Below are 15,026 nucleotides of genomic sequence, written 5' to 3' on the forward strand. Positions count from 1 at the left end.
GATATAACTACTTTAATACCTGCTGGTACTATCTGGATAGTGTCACGTCCCACCGAAACTGAGCAAGATGCAAACCTCAAGAGTTTTCCTGATGCAGAAAGTGAAGATCACTGAAGCAAACATCTGGCTGTTGCAGGACTTATTTAATTATGTGCTTAACACTAAATCAAGTTCTTTGTAATGCACTTGATAGAACTGATTCTGTCATCTACTGAAGAACCAAAACTCGTGAAGGTAACTCTCCTGTTAGGTCATCCAATGGAGTCCTTTCAACCAGCTCTCTCAGGAGGACTACAGATAGAACTTAGCATGATTAGGGATGCAGGCCACCCTGACCACTGTCTGCAGTGATATCCAGGATGTGGCACTGAAGCCAAACCAGACTCCGCTCCAGGCGACCTTCATTAGCACTGTTACAATTATCCTACTGTATTATATATAGCAAGTGTAACATTGAGTACAGCTGGTTAAGAGGTTTCCTGGAGGCAACTGCCTTGAAAACAGCAAAGAGTAATGACTGATTTTAAATCCTTAAAATGAGCCTGGGTATCATGGAATTCCCAGGGCACAAAATTGAGAAAGTATTACAGGTCTTTAACAGCTTTGGATTTGGGAGTGTTACAAGGCATCTCCTCAAAATCCATCTTTTCACCATCCCAAAGGACATGACTGGCAGACACTACCGCAGCAGAATGATGTTTGATGCCCATCTTTGGCATCTGACTTGATTTGTCATAAGAAGAGCCCTGCTAGATCAGGCCAAAGATCCATCTAGTCCAGCTTGCTGAATCTCACAGTGGTCCACTAAGGGTACAATCCTAACCAGGTCTACTAAGAAGTAAGTCCTATTTTGTTCAATGGGGCTTACTCTCAGGAAAGTGTGGTTAGGATTGCAGCCTAAGAAAGCACATAATACAACAAGATATCTGCATCCTATACTCCCTTGTTTCTGGCATTCAGAGATAGCCTAATTCTAGGACCAGGAATTTGCATATACCCATCATGGTTTGTAAGGTGCGATGAACTTTTTCTCCATAAATCTATCCAATTCCCTTTTAAAGGCATCATCAAAACTTCTTGTAGCAAGGAGTCCCACAGACTAATTACATGCTGAATAAAAAAAATTTCCTTTTATCTATTTTAATTCTCCTGCCACTCAATTTTAGCGGATGTTCCCTGGTTCTGTTGTTGTGCAAGAAAGAAAAGAACATCCCTCGATCCACTCTAACCCTCCCATGAATAATTTTATACATCTCAATCACTGTCAGTGCCTTGTCCTTGTCAGTTCCTTCCATTTTACTAGAGCCACTACAGAGTGTGTTGGTGTTGCTAGATGTATCGTTTAACAAGCCACACTTTACAAGTGAGAATTTTGCCTGATCAAGAAAGGATTTCTCCAGGAGTACTGAAATAACCATCTGTTCTGAACCTCTCTGACTGTCACAGATTATGCAACCATTACAAAGTTAGCTTTAAAGAAAAGTCTGTTTGTAATCAACGTCGAAAGCTTCAATATGAACAAGGCTTTTACACCCAGACTAGTCCTAGCTATTTCTGCAAGTGCAACAGCACTTTTTGCAGGTTCCATGATTTAAGAAGTGACGTCAGCTACATGCAGGTCAATTCCCACTGTTACCCCCAGGGTTAACAGGGTAGTGGAGCCCACGTATAACCAGAAACAGAAGACCTCATGTGCCAGGTCATGGTACGTGTGAGCACACTAAATGCTGGAGAGCTCAAAATTAAGCTGGAACATTTCGTCCTTCAGTAAATATAACTAAAATCACAGCACTTTAATCCCTGCAGCTATTTTGATTCCATTAAAACACACACATACACAATTTTAAACAACTAAACATTATGTGATAGAGCACCCAAACTCTCGTTGGTCAGTTAGTATTATCCCATATTTACACACAGTTCAGATCCTGCTCTTACTGAAAGAAAGCTTAGGAAAACAACATTTGCAATAAAAAAGAAGGCACAGTATACATATAATGTGACTACTTCTGTTTTTAACCCAGAATTTTAATGCAACATTTAAAATAATAAAAGTGTTGGCTGAATTATTTTTTTAATGCAAAACTTCATTGCCTAAAGCACATCATCTCTTTCTTAAGACACTTCAATGTAAGAAGATCTACTTCTCAAAAGAAACACAAGTCACAATGAAGTCAAGATGGAGACCCCAATCTGAAAGAAGGATGCCACTGTTACTGAACTTGCACTCACTTGGGATTTATAAGGACATTAGAGACCACATGCAACAGGCCTCCAACATACAGAGACCTCCAGTTATATAAATTGAACTTGAAATTGAACTGATTCCAACTTGCATAAAAATTGGCTTGTGTGAGGCTGTCCAACACAGAACCCATACAAAAGTTGGGGACTTACTGTACTTATCTACTCCATTCCTCTCTCAGGGCTCTCACCCTCTCCATATGAGACTTAGGGCTCAGACCTAACCAGGTCTACTCAGAAGTCCTATTCTGTTCAATGGGGCTTACTCTCAGGAAAGTGTGGTTAGGACTGCAGCCTAAGGGCGCAATCCTAACCAACTTTTCAGCATCAAGGTAAGTGCAACGCAAATTCAAGGTAAGGGAACAAACATTGCCTTACCTTGAGGGAGGCCTCCATGACTGCCCCCCCCAATTGCAGGACACAGGACGCAAGGATGCAGCACATGCAAAGATTGCAGGATGCAACACATGCCCCACTGACACAGCTATGCCAGCGATGAAAAGTTGGTTAGGATTACACCCAAAATAGCACATAGATTCTAAAGTCTACTTCTAGCAATATATAGTGTCCCCCATATCCGCCAGGGATACGGTCTAGGCTCCCTCTGGGGATACGGAATCTGTGGATTATTAACTTTATTATTATTAACTTTATTTTTACCCCACCCTTCTCCTGGAGGGACCCAGATAAGAGGGAATCCTATCTCCACACACGCCCACAGCCATTACCTTCATTTTTAGTGCTAAGCAAGCACATCACTTCCTTTAACATAAAGCTATAAGCAGGAAAACTTACAGAAAGACAAGCAGGCAGGCAGCCTGAATATTAGAGAGACACAGTCAAAGTCAACAGGTAGTAGGAAGCATCCGGTAAGAATAAAAATTTAAGTAAGTGTGCTGAGGGGGGCATGGAAAACTATGGATAACTGAATCCACAGATACAAGATACAGAGGGACACCTATGAGAATGATTTTGTTACGGTTCTGAGTGACAAGAAGAAAACCACTGGAGTGCTGAACTCCACTGCTCAAAGCAACAAAAAAGTGACCAGCATGGCACCATTAATTTTGCAAGCTGGACTTGCCCTCCCCTCACTTGCCCTCCCTTCTGAACACTGAACTGAAAACGTTTTACAATCACAGTGCGATTTTATCAGAGGTCATGAAAGCCAGAAACAGAGGGACTGTGCGGAGGTAGTCAGCCTCTCCCTTTGGCATTCACAGGAACCTCCTGAAAATAGAAAATAAAAATGAGCTCCCAGCACTCAGGGGTTCTGCAGGAATCTTACCCAAGGCTGCTCAGATGATGTATTCTTCAATCATGCACAAATCCATTCTCCTTTAAAAGCAGATCAAATATCAAAACTATTCCCAAATTCCTACTTTTTCCCAATAAAGCCGTCTTTTTTTTTTATTCTTTACCACTCCTGTGCTTTCTGTTACAGAACACATCAATGCCCCAAGGAACATGAACCAGATCTTCGAAAGCTTCAGGGATTAGTCAGCAGAAACTACCGAAGGGTGATTTAAAACCTGTTTGTAAGTGAAATCACAAGCGTACATCTGAAACTCAAGTAACTACACTGAGAGCCACCAAATCATATATTCTTCCAGCTGACAAGTTTCCTGACAAACATTATATTCACTACCCTGTTGTTGTCTGGCACAAATGAAATTGAATGGGCCTCATTGTGTTCAATTATTCAGATGTTAATATTAAAGATTTTAGAATAATGGGCGTTGTACACGATAGATGGCAATTATCACTTCATTAAAACCCAGCTCTTACTACAAGCAAGCTATATTTCACATTCTATGGGGCCTAGTTCATTCCTGATCTTTGGATATGCAAGAACTATGAAACTAAAAATCCATCTGGAGAAAATAAACAGCCAAGTACAACCAAAATAAGAGCTATATAACTAATGCACATGTTTACTTTGCTACAGTATCAGCAATAGATCAAGGGACTACTTATTTAACACTCTGCTTTATACCACATCATCATAAAAAACAAGTGTATCTAGACCTTTCCAAAGAATCCAGATGGCAGTTTGCTAAAGTCGGCTGGTAAACCATCCGGCCAAAACTTCAGTATTGCTTTTAATTAAAATATCCACATTTCAGTAACAACCCAGAAAAAGTCATTTACATATAAAAAAAAGTAATTTACACTCAACTATGAACACACAGAGTGGCTGCAGAGTGGTATAAATTCTGCAGCCAAAGGGAACTCAATACAGAACCGAAGCCCATTTAATTGCATTGTTTAAATAAAAAGTATATTATCACAAAGTTGGAAGGGATCTACAGGTCAAATAGTCCAACTCCCTGCCTGTAGAAGGATATCCTCCTAGAGCAGGCATTTTCAACCACTATGCCATGGCACACTGGTGCACCACTGATGGTCTGCAGGTGTGCCACGAAGGTTTGGGAAGGGACAATTATGAGCAAGGTAACTGGAGGATTTGAGCCCCCTACCAGCAGCATGATATGCCTTGTCAATGGTCAAAAAACTGATGGTGTGCCTTGTCAGTGTGCCATGAGATGAAAAAGATTGAAAATTACTGTCCTAGAGCATCTCTAGCAGATGTTTGTTAAGCCTCTGCTTGAAGATCTCCATCAAGGGAGAATCCACTGACTTTTTCGGCAACCTGTTCCAAGTGCCTAACATGACATGAAATAGATCCCCAAAGTTGCTGAATCTTAGCAAAACTATTAAACAGAAGGTGATCAATTCCATTTAAAAAAAAAAAAAGATTGTTTGGCTAGAGAGGGGGAGAGTAAACCGCAGCCCAAAGGCTGGGTTTGGCATCCGGGCACATTAGTCCACCTGGTGACTGGACCTTTTGGTTCCACACAGCCACCACGCAATGTCCTTCCCATATGGAGGACATCACATGGCGGCCACGCGGAACATATGGATGCTGTCCGGACGGGGACTGCATTCTAGGTGTGCTGTTCTCGGCAGTTTGAGCAGTGCTGGGCTAGAGAAAGGTTCTAAACTGCAACCAGCTTCAAACTCCTAAAGGAAGGAGCAGACTTGCAGCTTGGAGTGTTATGGAGAGAGTGAATAAAATCACTGTAAGGCAGCTGAAACCTAGATACCAACTGAATTACAACACAGAAGCAGAAGGCACGGAAGACACTTAAGTTTGTTCGACGTTGACACTTAAGTTTGTACAATGTTGAAATGTACATTGAGACCCGGGATTCTCCTTGCATTTTGGCTGTATCTGGTACTTAAGATGCTTAAGCTCTTATTATTCTGTCAGAAACTAAGAAAGGTTCTTATTGATTGGACAGGCAAAAAATGTTGCTATTTAGATAATGATAGCACTTTTCTTGTTCAATACATCCAAAACTGCCACCATATTAGAAACAGCATCTGCACACAGCTGGATTAAAGCATCTGAAAGTACACCTAGACCTTTTTCAAAGTCCTCATCAAAATGGAATCATGATTAAACAACAGAACAATGAAACAAGATACCACTGCTGTTGCAGCTTTCCATTTCTAATAGAATAGCTCAGGGGTGCCCAAACCCCGGCCCGGGGGCCACTTGCAGCCCTCGGGGGCTCCCAATCAGGCCCTCGGGGAGCCTCCAGTCTCCAATGAGCCTCTGGCCCTCCAAAGACTTGCTGGAGCCCCTGCTGGCCCAATAACTGCTCTCAGCATGAGGACGACTGTTTGACCTCTCACCTGAGCTGTGGGACAAGGGCTCCCTCCACTACTTGCTGTTTCACGTCTGTGATGCAGCAGCGGCAGCGAAGGAAAGGCTGGCCTTGCTTTGTGCGAGGCCTTTTATAGGCCTTGAGCTACTGCAAGACCATCATTCATTCATATAAGTTCCATCTCTAATAAATTCATGTAAGTAAATTTATTCAAATTTTAGATGTAAATTAATTCTTTTCTTTTTTTTTTCCTGGCCCCCGACACAGTGTCAGAGAGGTGATGTGGCCCTCCTGCCGAAAAGTTTGGACACCCCTGGAATAGCTTACGAGTGAAACATCATTTAACTGGAAGGTCATTAAAAACAACACTTGGATAACTGGAACTCCACCCGCCTGAGACAGAGGAGGGGAGAGGCCAGAAGCCATTCTCCCTTTCTCTTTGTAGGGAGCACCTTCTTTGCATCGCTGGTCTCCACCAGGACTGGGTCCAAGAAGTCACTGAATAACTATCCCCCACCCCAGGAAACGGGATACCCACCAGACACACTTGGGATGCCAAATCCACATCCCAACCATGTGTTGGAGGCCACTGCTTGGCCATGAACTGTATGGCATTCCATGGACGAGTCTGCTAGGAAGGCAGCTGACAGATCTTTCTTAGCTCACCCTTGAGTTCCCTGAGCACCCCCACGTCCACCACCTCCAAGTCCTGAGACCAGAGGAACATGACCATAGAGATGATGGAACAGAACAGAGGCCCACAAGGTGGCCAAGGAGGTCTCAAGGTCCTTCTGTAAGGCAGCCTCAATGTATATCCCTTGGAAATCCTTTATTGTCAGAGGGGAGAACACACAAGAGGCCCAAACCTCCAATTTATATTTAAATTAAACATCTGACCAAAAGAAACCACACACACACACACACACTACTGTTTTGCCTTGGTCTCTACAGCCCTTTGAAGGTTATACACTTCAATATGAAAAATCAGCATTAAAATTAAATCCCAATCACTTTTTTAATCTTTAAAAAAAGCCTCTGTCATCCCAAGTGGTGCTTTGCATGCAACAACAGCAGGAAATACAACAGTCCGAGGTTGTTATCAAGTTTCATTTGTACTTGCCAAACCCATGGGGGCGGTTGACAACAGCATTACACATTGTGTGTGCAACTTGTTCTCAAAGGATTTCAAAGACACAAGTCCACTCTTTTGCAATTCAATAAACCTCCTTTTCTCACGCTCAAGTGGTGACCTCTTCTTAAACACACACCAGATACAGCCAAAACGCAAGGAGAGTCCCGGGTCTCAAATCTACATTTCAAAGCCGGCGAACAAACTTCGAAGAAGTCTCAAAATGTTAATATGCTTAATATTTAGATCCATTCACACGGTCTAAGCTTCGGGTGCAAGAAACAGACTGAGGATAAGAAGGAAGCACAGATGAATAAAGGTGGAAAGTACAGATGGTGAGTAAAAAGGGGGGGTCCTCAATCATCAGACATTTCTCCTACCCCACATGTTGGGAAATGGACTATAGATACAGCATTAGTCCAGTTCCCTTGGCAAACAACTGTGAAAAGTCAGGGGTGATTAACCAGCAGTTACAAGCTAAAGAGATAACAAGGATCAGACAGTTTTTAAAATTACTGATGATTGTGGGTAAGGAAAACGAGTAGGAGGTAAGAAGAGGGATAGCATCACAAGGAAATTCCAGAATTTTAGTACCCTTGCAGGGCCAGCTTTAACCCAACTGAACCCCATGCCTAAGGAGCCCCCATGCTAGGGTAATCTACTCTAGTCTTGTATGCAATTTTATATTAAAATGTGCTTAATTCATTTAGTCCATTAACTCACATGCATTTTTAAGCACGCATTTGCATTGCTTTCCATTCTACCCGAGAAATTCAGTGTCAATAATAAACGTTATTGATAGTTTTAAGATTCTACAGACCTTGGTGGTGAACCTGGGGCCCCGCAGCTCCTAAGGCTGGCATTGTACCACTGTATAAAACTGAATCTCAGGAAAAGGGAAAAGTATCTGTGGGAAAGAATAATCATCTAGGATTAATCAAGGAAACTGGTGGAAAAGAGAAAGCCAAGGCTTCAGCAAGATTCTGCAGCACTGAAGTCTTGTGGCTTACTTTTCAGAGGGGAGGTCCTTAGATTCCCTTTTAATGACTCATACACGAGCTTAATTAAACCGACAATAGAAGGGTCCATAATTTGCATTCAGCTTTGCGGAATCAGACTGACAGAATCTTGGCTGGGAATTAAGAAATCCCACAAGTAACATTTAATTGACCAAAAAAGTGGAAGAGTGCGAGGGTTAAACAGATAAGAGAATCACAGAACTATCTGAAATAATCCTAAAGGGGGGAAAAAATCCTTTGATACTGCTCCATAGAGAAAACCTGGTCCCTCTGTTTGGAAAAGCTCTGCGAATCAATATGGGTCAAGGACAAAGGCTGCAATCCTATGCATGGTCAGACTGCTTAAATTCTATTCAAGTCCAAGGGATTTAAGAATCCTGGTTGTATGCAGGATTGCAGCCAAGGTCTGTATCCACATCCAGCCCTCTGAAATTCAATTATTCACTTAGATTCCAGTTTTGGGGGCAATTCAGTTACTTAACTACTCTCTTTTAAAACCGATACTTAAAGTGTTCCTTTTTTTCTTTGTAAAGAATGTGCTGACCCCAAACTCCACAGCATCATGCACCCAAGAGACTATGATTTTTACTGCCACCTCCATCGGCTTTGCGATTTTAAGCACTTTGAATTGTGAAGGTAACCAGTTGTGCAGTTGTTGCAGCAGCAGCAGCACCCTGGCTCAAGAACCTGCTCTGATCAGCAATCAGACCACCATGTTCTGGATCAACTGAAGCTTCTTCAAAGGCTGTCTTCACCGGTACCTGTGCAGACTGTGCTGCAATAATCCAATCGAGATGTCACTGAGGCATGCATCACCACAGTCAGATTCAACCTACTCAGGAGCAGTTGTGCTTTCGGGATCCATTGAAGTCAGTGGCACAAATGCACCTCTGGCCACAGCCTAGTCTTGCACATCCAGACTGTATTTGTTAGTCGGTTGTGCATTTGCCCGATCTAGACGTTTCCAATATGCTCAGTTTAGCACAGAATTTGTTTATAGAAAACAGGTTCCTGGTGTTTATGCTGTCAGAGATACTGGATGTGAAACTAAGTACTGTGATCACAACTAGGTCTGTGAATAGCTTGAGGAATTCAGAGATGGATGGGAGTTGGCGTACGCTTTTGCAGTTGTTCTGGTCTATCCTTGGGAATGGGTGTGGTTTCAGAAGGTGTTGCTTGGGGAGGTTTTGTCCTATGGCTCCTTAATCTGCACAACCTCGCGAATTGAAACCCTGGAAATCCAAGCTTCATCAAGCTTGGAGCTTGGTGATCTTGGAATGCTCCTGAGCTTTCATGCAGCAGCTGAAGGGATCTGTGCAGGACCCATAACACGCTCAGGTTTAGGGCAATTCAAACTTCAAGGCCATGATCCTGAGAGCCACACAACCAGTCCCATGTCCCCAAATGAGCTCTGGGCCATAAAAACTGCTGAAAAAACACCACAGAGAAAATGCCCTTTGAAACAGAGGCAGTTTCAAAAACAGTTTACAATAACACATGAAGACCTACTGCTTAAAAGAGGGAAACAAAGTAAACCATACAATATGTATGTTTTTGGTTGCACCTCCAATAGTTCTTAGGATCCTGATATGGAATTTCAGACTGATATACAGTACAGATGCACACAAAACCAGGCACTCTGTTTTCAGCACTGCTGACAATATGGGACTTAATCTTGAACACCCTTGATGAAAACAATGCACCATTGTCTATGAAAGACTACAGTGGCCAAATTCAAAAAGACTGTTAACTGCTAGCAAAGCTGTCCATCAATGGATATCCATTCCAACTTAGAGCACGAGTGCTACAGAAAAGCTAACTCTACTATATTTTGTACTAAGACACTAGCCCAAACATTGACTTGGAACCAACAGAATGGAGTTTTGTTAGAAAGGATACATGAATGGACAAAGCATTTGCTACTCTTCTCTCCGCCCCATTTTTCCCCAAGATGCAACAGCGCTGCAGGCCTGAAACTTAGAAGAGATGAAAAAATACTTGATGAGGTCAAATACAAGGTGATGGGCTAACCATTTTTGTGTGTGTGTGCCCTGTCCTCTTCCACAGATCCCCCTGAGTCTCTTCCAGAGCAAAGGTCCTGCTCTCAATATAAATCAGTAAGCTCTAAAAAAAGTCTTCCCCCCCCCCCCAGGAAAGAATTCTCAGTTCTTGGATTATATTTTTTTTTTCACATTTTTATACAACTCTTCCTCCAAGGAGCTCAGGATCCAATCCTATCCAACTTTCCAGCACCAGTGCAGCCTCAATGCAGCCCTAAGGTAAGGGAACAAATATTCCCATACCTTGAAGATGCCTCTGTGACTGCCTCCTCACCACAGGATGCAGCATACACTCCATTGGCATAGCTGCACCAGCAATGACTGGGCCCTCCATGAGGTGCACATTCCAATCTCGGCATCCACAGAGGTTCTGTTCCCAGAACCCCTTTGGACGCTGAAATCCTCAGATAACGGGATACACAGCATGTACCCTCCAGAAGCAACTGAAGGTGCCCTCCAATGATGTCCGAAGGGTAAAGGTCAGCCCTCAACACAGGTCAGGGGACCCACATTGAGTCAAATCTGCAATGAAAGCACCAGACCTGTACATAATTCCTTCCCTCCTCTGGTTCTCACAACAACCCTATGACATAGGTGAGGGATAATGAATGGCCCAAGATCACCGAAAAAACTTCCTGGTTGAGCAGGGATCTGAACCTGGATATTCCAGGTCGAAATACAACTCCAAAACCACCATCCTATCCTGACAATATCTCAAATTCAGAATGTCCTGTTATCACAGATAAAGTAGATCCACTTTGAAGATATATTTAAACAATCATACTCCCCAAAGACTCTGCATCTACACACATAAATATCAAGTGCATTTTGTAACTAAGCGCATGGAACTTTCAATCTAAAGATAACTCAATTTTTCATTTCTTCAGGAGTTTCATGCGCAAGGTTGTGAGCACACAATAAGTCTCAGACCCTTTTGGTACTTGCTTTCTGTCTCCACATCCTATCAAGCTGTTTCTTTACTTGCTTATTCTTCTAAACCCCTTAAGAGCCGAATGTTGAATCAGTTGCATTGATCAGTTGTCATGTTAAGATTTTAGCCAGATTGTGGCCAGACAAACCATCACCAAATTCAGTGGCATTAAATATATGATTTGAAACCTTCTACAAAAACTTGTGGTTCACTTCCTGGAAGACTGTGACGTCACCAGCTGCAGAATATACACACTTCCACATTTCACTACCTTGTTTATATCCATGGCCTAGAAGGAAACCCCCCCACCCACTTTTTTTCATCAGCACTGCCACTGTTCAGGTTCTGTTCACTGTTCAGCATCCTCAGGCTGTGTTGCCCTGGCTACTATGGTGAACTTTATATGCATAGTCAACAACTCTGATGAAATTTGCATGCATTATTAGGCACAGCCAAAAAAACTACTTCAACCACTTTGGGCTCCCCAAAGAGGGAAAGGTGGATAGATGATGATCAACATCATCATCATCAGTGCCAAGACCAGGCACTAAGAACAAATGTATACAGAGCCAAAATTGAGAAAACATCTACAGACAGCAAATGTCACCTGTGTAGGGATGCTGATGAAACAGTAGACCACCTAGTCAGCTGCTGCAAGAAAATCATGCAGACTGACTCTCTGTAGGCAGGACAAAGTTGCAACATTAATTCACTGGAACATATGTAAAAAGTATAAACTGCCTGCAATAACAACTGGTGGAACCACAAAATTGAAAAAGTAGTAAAGAATGAAGAAGCCAAAGCGCTCTGGGATTTTAGAATACAAACCGACAAGCACCTGCCACACAACACACCAGACGTAACCATCATTGATAAGAAGGAAAAGAAAGTCTTGGTAGTAGACACTGCAATACCTGGTGACAGTAGAATAGAAGATGATAAAACTGGAGAAAAATCACCAGGTATAAAGACCTGCAAATAGAAGTTGAAAGACTCTGGCACAGGAAAGCAAGAGCAATATCAACTGTCATAGGGGCCTTGGGCGCTCTCCTGAAACACCTGGAAAAGCACTTGAACACCATTGGGATGAGTACAAGTACCATTAGTCAATTACAAAAGGCCGCTTACTAGGAACAGCGCATCTACAACAATATTTGTAACACGACAACAAAAAATAGCTGCTTCTCCTAGTTCCTTGGGAAGGACTGGATAGGTAGATATACATAAAACCCAGTTAAAAACATCATGACTGTGCAAAAATAGATAATAATAATGTGTCATCCTTCACTAGAGGAAAGGGAGAACATCACTAATAGCTAAGAGCACATTTGCAAGGTTATTTGCAACCAGACAATCACTGAATCTGCTTCAGTGATTTCTTTATATGCATGGTTGGCAACCTTCAGTCTCAAAAGACTATGGTATAAGCCTACAGCACCCGGTATTCCCAGGCGGTCTCCCATTCAAGTACTAACCAGGCCTGACTCTGCTTAGCTTCCGAGATCAGACAAGATCGGGCATGTACAGGGTAACAGCATGTATAGGTACTAATTTTCTCTATTGTTTCAAGTTGTGCTTTGGCCATTTGCTTTGGACCATGCAAAGCCATTGGTGAGAAGAGAGACTGCACTCTGCTGAGTCACAGTTTGCATTCTATTTATATTGAGCTGACCAAAATTACTGCACTTAGTTTAGATTATAAAGTGAACAGAATCAGGCAACGTAATCTGGTGTGCAGGAAAATGAGCATGAAGGGGGGGAATGCATGGGCTCCCCACCCTGGCAGCAGACAAAATAATTATTCATGTGCCAACTTGATGTCAGTTTGTTTGGACAGGGCACTGGAAGAAAGTGTATACAAAACACACTTAGGATGTCTGCTGTTTTCCTGCAGGGAAAGGTTTTGACCCCGGCTTGGAAGTGACCTAGTTTAGAGGCAGACCAAATATCTGCCCTGAATACAGCAAAAAGGGGGGAGGGGAATCTCTACATAAGTACTACTCCTCAAAGCACGAAAGTAACTCAAGAAGCAACTTTCAATCAACACTATCCTTCATTTTTTTTTTCCTGAACACATCAATTACACTGTCAATAAAAGGTAGCATTCATTTTATCTAACCATCCAAATAAGATTTTTGTACACCATTAGCAGATGTTAAGAAGGTCATTAGGAATATGCAGAGAGATGGAAAAAGCAGATCTCACATCTTCTAGCAGTTCTTCCAGTTCAGAAAATTTGTTCTTCAGATACATGGCCGCTAAGACTCAAAGGTCATTGGAGCCTTTGTATTCCGTTGTATGGTAGTTCACAAACAAGCTTTTGTTTCCCTTTTCTCAATGGAAGAAATTGCAGCCATTACAATGATTGAACTCTACATCCCAGCCTTGGCTATGCACCATTTAACTGAAGGGCTCTGGATCTCATTTATGCTTAAGAGTCACCAAATATAAACAAATACCGTACATTTTACAAGCACATAAATGAAATGAAGAACCCATTACAGTGCCTTTTTTTTTTTTTTGCCTAAAAGAAGTTCCCTATTCTCCTATCATTGTGTGCTCTCTTATTTTATGAACATATTCCATTCTGCTTAAATCTGAAGTAACAATTCTCCCAGGATAATCTAACCGTGGTCTGCAACGATCCACAAAGCCATAACTTTATCCAAAAAAAAAAGAGTTATTATGTAAATAACAAACATTAAGATGATAGAATCAGAGTGGATCGCAACCAAGCATGCAACAATATAATCACACACAAGTCTATTGTGGGTATTGGTGGTCTTTTCCGAGTATGAAATATCGACTTGGCAGGTAGCTTCTCCCCAGTTGATCCAAGACAGAAGGGAACTCTCCAACAGAAAAAGCATGCTGAAGAATGATCTAACCCAGGAGTTCGCAAACATTTTAGCGCCAGAACCCACTTTTTAGAATGACTATGTCAGGATCCACTGAAACTGATGTCATTAACCTGGAAGTGATGTCATGGCCAGTAATGACATCATCAATTTAGACTTCAAACCTGAGCCGCAATCAGTCAAAAGTCTCATTACACACAGCACTTGTGCTGTTATTTTGCATAGCTCAGAACTCAAACATTCCAGCTCAGAAGACAAAACAGGACACAGGTTTAGATCCTTCTACAGCCACAGCCCTCCCTTTTTCCAGTGTCCCATCTTCCCACCTATTCAGGGCGAAACATCATGTCTCTCTCCCAACCTGCCCAACAGCTCTGTACCCTATATTTTCAGCTCTGTATTTTCAATGGCAGCTGAGCTAGGTGCAATGCGGCCCACCTGAAATTGACTCGCAACCCACTTAGTGTGTCCCAACCCACAGTTTGAGAACCATTGATCTAACCAGCTTCTGGCTGTCTCCCTCCTCCAGTGTTCTGGCTCAGAGGCATCGCTAGAGGGAGAGCGGTGTACTAAGTTTTGCAGAGAGCCTCCCTGCAGCATGCAAGTGGCTCTTCCCCCTCCCCATGGGAGCCATTTGCCTCCCGCAGCCTGCAAGCAGCTCCTCCCCTCCCTTTTGGAGCCATGTGGGTGGGGGTGGGGGAAACAGAGGCAAATGGTTCCCAAGGGGAAGGGGAGGAGACACTTGCACGCTGCAGGGAGGCTCTCTGCAAAACTTAGTGTGCCGCCCCCCTCTAGCGACGCCTCTGTTCTGGTTGGCTGCATCTCGAGTTCCTCCTCTAGCGTTCAGTAACAGAAAGGGCTAAGAAAAAACACTCAGCATCACAGTAAGTATAGGGTTCGTTTTAATCAGTCGTTTTGGTAGGGGGGGGATACATGTATCCACATATCCCCCATGGATACAGTGGGATGCCTGTAAACAACATTTATAAAGCATGTGGTTCCCATGCTCTACACAAGACAGATCAGTATACCCCTAAAGTGCAGGTACAGGGTTGAGGCTAACAGATGCTTGCCTTCCAACATATTCAACTGAACCAGGGACTTTCTGGGT

General features: G+C 42.7%; 1 pseudogene; it reads right to left on the reverse strand.

The window, feature by feature from the left end:
• Positions 1 to 12,483: 12,483 nt before the first annotated feature.
• On the reverse strand, positions 12,484 to 12,603 carry LOC136662885 (5S ribosomal RNA; annotated as a pseudogene).
• Positions 12,604 to 15,026: the final 2,423 nt, after the last annotated feature.

Source organism: Tiliqua scincoides, chromosome 11, assembly GCF_035046505.1.
Source record: "Tiliqua scincoides isolate rTilSci1 chromosome 11, rTilSci1.hap2, whole genome shotgun sequence".
In the NCBI taxonomy this organism is placed as follows: Eukaryota; Metazoa; Chordata; class Lepidosauria; order Squamata; family Scincidae; genus Tiliqua; species Tiliqua scincoides.